Source organism: Austrofundulus limnaeus, unplaced genomic scaffold (genome assembly GCF_001266775.1).
Source record: "Austrofundulus limnaeus strain Quisiro unplaced genomic scaffold, Austrofundulus_limnaeus-1.0 Scaffold56, whole genome shotgun sequence".
NCBI classification, from domain to species: Eukaryota; Metazoa; Chordata; class Actinopteri; order Cyprinodontiformes; family Rivulidae; genus Austrofundulus; species Austrofundulus limnaeus.
Window position 1 is genome coordinate 20,282 of NW_013952458.1, and position 4,987 is coordinate 25,268.

The following is a 4,987-nucleotide window of genomic DNA, read 5'->3' on the forward strand; positions in this document are numbered from 1 at the left end:
CACACTTCGCCTCCCTTCCTGTTGGAGTTTGTTCCTGCTCTTCTGGGGAAAATGAAGCTGGACGTTGTTAAAACGGGAACATTCTGGACCTTGTCTTTCAGGTTTTGGTAGGCTCATTGTGGTCAGCTGTTGCACACTCCCCAGAAACTTTTACAGATTGCATCTCGCTCTTTCGGGTTTCCCCCCTGCTTGACCTGAACAGGAGAAAACACAATGACAAGTGATGACTTTGGCAAATTATGGTCAATCACTGGAATATTACTGTAAAAATGAAACCAGGACACAGAAAACCTTATGTAAAATTCTTAAATGATCTGTCCCTTGAGGTATTTGGACAGACCATCGATGACTGGAAGCATGGACTGTGGTCAAAGAAATCGGTCTGCCAAGTCTTTTCAGGTAAGAAATAAATCCTGTGGGCTTCTGACCAAAGAAATAAAGCAATCAATCAAGACTTTTACCAAGAAAAAGTCCAAATTAAGATATGGAATTGTTTCTTGGCAAAGGTAACATCACTGGTAGCCAGATTAACGCAGGAAGGTACGTTAATGTGCCTCTTTCATCAAGTCCGTTCAACTCCTCAACCAATGCATATCTCATTTATCCACGTGTTACAAGTGTTACAAAGTTTTTTTTCTTTGGTGCTTAAACATTTTAAGTGCTGAGCGAAGGAATGGCTTGTACAAAACTATGTTGCAAGTCATAAATGCTAATATTGATGCATGACAAATAAAAGGAAGTCTACAGAACTATGTGATTTCTTAAGGACACAGTGGTGCAGCTGGTAGAGCTGTTGACTCTGCAAAAAGAGTGCAGGATTGCGTACCGGACTGCATGGAACGTTTCTGAAACTTACATGTTCTCCCAAAGCATGCATTGGTTTCTCTGGTTTCCTCTTACAGACCCAAAACATGCATGTTAGGTTAACTGATGACTCCAATTTGATGCTAGACGATTGTTTGGTTGTTTGTCTTGTTTGCCTCTATGTGTCACTGTGATGGACTTGAGACCTGTCCAGAGTGTCCCGTCTCTCACAACTAATAATCACATATAGAGTCCAACATATTTGATTCAAAGCAGAACAGTTGACTCTCATTCAAGTGGTTGACAGTGTTCATTTTTTTATTTTACACACCTTTTATAGTCCAAGAGACACATGGTGCAGAGCTCCTTGGAAACCCTTCCTGCTGCTTTACACGTCACAACATGTCTTCTTCCTGCTTGAAGACTCCACCACAAATCTGTCACAGATAGAGTGCCACATTTTTAGCAGATGGACTCCTCCATGCACAATATCTGTGCTCTGTGCTTCCTGACTGCCTTGGACAACTACTCCTCAGAACTATCCATGTTGTTTTGACGAACAGTCTGCTTCTGGAAGGAAAATAGTGTAGTCTGAGTGCTTTTCTGCATGGACAAACATGCCCACAAACTTCTGACCAATCACACAATACTCGGAGCGGGCTGTGCGAACAAAATGGTGCAATTTTTATCACACAATTACTACAATGAGAGCCAATTTTGTAGCTTTGGTTGTAAAAATTTAGGGGCCTTTAGGCTCCAGAAAAAAATAAAGAGGATGATGGATGGATGGATGGATGGATGGATGGATGGATGGATGGATGGATGGATGGATGGATGGATGGGACAGAATATAAAACTCTTATTTCCAGGTTGAGTATGGGGGTTTGTTGACACTGTTTTACATAAAGACAACAATTCAACCAACAGACTGGATTTGTTTTTTAGTCCTGAAGCTCACAGACAACAGATGCCTTTTACTATAAACACACCTCTCATGAGGAGAAACATGTACACTTTCTGTTGGCTAATGTAGGCCAGAGCGCAAGACAAAAGTCACATAAAACCTACTTTAAGTTCAAATGAAGAGATAATGGGTCTCGTCCAAACAGGCTGTTGCTGATTAAGTGGCTCAGAAAGATGTTGGCTTTTGAGTCTGGTTGACAAATGTGTAAAGTTGAAAAGATTAACCTCTTTTCTATCTGAAACAAAACGTCAGAGATCTGTTTAGTTTATCTTTCATCCCTCATTACACTGCCAGCCATGAGTTTCAGTGTGTTGCTTTAATGAACGCTGAACTTCGCCTTGACCCTAGCAAATGTGGTTTAGATTCTGCGAGTGTTGCTATTAATATCCAGTCGGTCTTTTGGCAGCACGTAGCTGATACTTAAAGAGGGAGGCAGGGCATGATGGGAGCGGAGCTGCCTGGCTTCTCAGTGAGCAGGGAGAAGTCTCTGCGTAGTCTAATGAAACTTCTCTTTTAATCTGCCTCACAGTCAGAGGCTTATTATATCAGGATTCTGCAATTGCACCAGTGTTTACAGCTACATGCTTTTTTTTTGTTGCAGTTTGAGCTGATAAGTGCTAACTTGACTGTTTTTGTGTGTGACTCTTTTGAAGTATTTTGTAACCATGTTGAAGTGAGGGTATCTGATAACACAAGAAGCAAAGTGTAGCACTTCTGGTGCAGCCTGTGGTCACATCCAGCAAGAACTTAGTAATGTTTCTACTTGTACTGCCAAACTGGGGGCAATGCAAAGGTTTAAATAATCATTTCTGCACGAACTGATATGAGCTTCTGTGGATTGGAGGTGTTTTTATTGGTAACAATCTGCTTTGGAGGTGGGTCAAGCCTTTCTTAGCTTGTCGGTACATTTCCAGTACGATCATTGCTGTTGAAGAACAACTCCAGTCTTCAGAATTTCATAGTGGTTTATGCAAATGTTATTTAACCTCCTGAGACCCTGCGTCCTCATATGCGGACATTGTATTTTTGCCTCTCTACCCATGATGCATCATTTTTTTCAACTTTAACCCTTTGACCTCATTAATAGACACTACCAGCACCCTCTAGTGGTCCCATGATAATATTCCACTCATTTGAGTGAAAACAATATGGCGGAGATCTCACTAAAAAGCTTCGAGGTACACTTCGCTGCAGCATGCAGCTCGGGGCGGTGACAGACCTTTCCGTCGGTGCCATACCTTATATGGAAATGGGACTATTGCATTCCGGAAATGAAGGTTGCTCCTTAAAGACGCGGGAGTAAGAGAGCAAAGGAAGAAGAAAGGAAGAAGTTAGAGAGTTTCTTCTACTCACGTTGAAGTACTCAGAGCATTATTTATTAATTTCTTTTATCCACCTCCCCAAACACAGACCCTCAGGTTAACCTCACAGGTTTAATGCCTAAGGTTAGTTTGTTACTGTAATATCCAAAAACAACAAAGATTTAATAAAGATTGGAAAAAGAAAAAGGGACATACCACGTGACATAACACGTTGTGTAGCCATTTCCTTACTGTAATTTATTTTTATTAAACAACAAAGAACACACAAAATGATACAATGTACAAACAAAAAGGCGTATTTCAAACAAACAAACAAACTTGCATAAAAGAGAAAAAGGATGGGTGCAAATAAAGATAAGAAAGTCCTTACTGTAAAATTTGTATTGTTAATGTTGATAGTTTTCAATAGAAAATAGTGTCACTAGCGCCCCCTTCATTTCCGGAATGCAATAGTCCCATTTCCATATAAGGTATGGGACTGACGGAAAGGTCTGTCACCGCCCCGAGCTGCATGCTGCAGCGAAGTGTACTTGAAAGCTTCTACAACAACTCTTGTACGAAAAATGGCCAAAGGAAAAATCCAAGTTACATTTAACACTTGAAACCAGTGTATTTAACACAGTTGCATCTTTAGCTTTATAAAACATGCAAAAATAACATTTTTTTACAACAGAAGCAAAGTACAGTTTCTGTAAAGATAAAGTCCTCATTTGAGGACATTGGGACTATAATTTTTTTATTAATTGTGCTGGGGTTATTAATTGTGAATAATGTTCTGGTCAAAGGGTCTGCTATTTCCTGCCATTATGTCACATTATGTTCTTCAAACTGAAGAGCAATCTGAAAGTTGTCGATGATGACGATGATGACGATAATGATGCACTTCACTAATCTTGCTCTGGTCAACAGCTGGCTGCTGTATTGCCAAAATAACTAGGAAAATGGAACCACCAGAAAGGTTATCATGACGTTTCTCAGGTTTTGCATGGTAATTGCTTAGGTATTCCTCAAAAAGCGTAACATTTTGAGACCCAGTGTCCTCATATGAGGACATCATTTTAAAAAAACACTTCCTGTATCATGACAGGGTTTTAATACTTATTAGGTCATACTAATCCCATGTGGGATTACATGGGATTAGTATGATAGATTAGTGTGACCTATGATTAGTATGACCTAATATGTATAATAAAAACCCTGTCATGATACAGGAAGTGTTTTTTTAAATGATGTCCTCATAGAAAGAAAAAATGCACATCCAGGAAAGGCTCGGGTCTCAGGAGGTTAAAACTTTTACAATACTGTGAGTTTTGAAATGCTTATTTAATCTGGCAAAATATCCTGAAATTCCTGACAGATTAGACCCCAGGCTGCACTGGAAGCACTACACCACAATGCTGCTGACGCTGCTGTGTGTTTGCAAAAAACAAAACAACCCCCTCCCCCACAAAAGGGATTCAATGTAAATATTCATGTATTGATAAATTCACACAACTATAGATCTATGAAATAACATTTGCATTTTTGTGATTAAAGGTTAAGGTGACCAATAAAGAAATTGGAGACTTACCTTGTAGCTACTAGCCAAGCAAAACAGAATACTGATTCTATAACCTCACACTTTATTTTCTCACAGCCTTTAACAGAAAACGTTTCTTTCTTACACCCTGATACGTCTGACTCATGGTTTACAGCCAGCAACACAAACATGAACAGGAAAACTCATTTTTTCACATGAACATCTTAAGTAACACATAAAACCTCCACCAAGTTACCCAGCATCCCTTGCAGCACAGCTTCTTTTAAAGGTGGCGGACTCAGCTCTTTCTGCTGTAACAGCTGCTACTGGTGGTTCTACAAGGCTACTGTAATAACGCCAAAATTGGGGACATATCCG

At 39.8% G+C, this 4,987-nt stretch overlaps 1 long non-coding RNA gene across 1 annotated transcript; it reads right to left on the reverse strand.

Annotated features, from left to right (window-relative positions):
* Positions 1-52: 52 nt before the first annotated feature.
* LOC106518093 (uncharacterized) lies at positions 53-4,716 on the reverse strand. The gene is made up of 3 exons (XR_001310277.1): positions 4,661-4,716; positions 1,136-1,241; positions 53-194 (listed from the first exon to the last, which is right to left on the reverse strand). It is a non-coding gene; the product is annotated as an uncharacterized LOC106518093 (long non-coding RNA).
* Between the last annotated feature and the right edge of the window lie 271 nt (positions 4,717-4,987).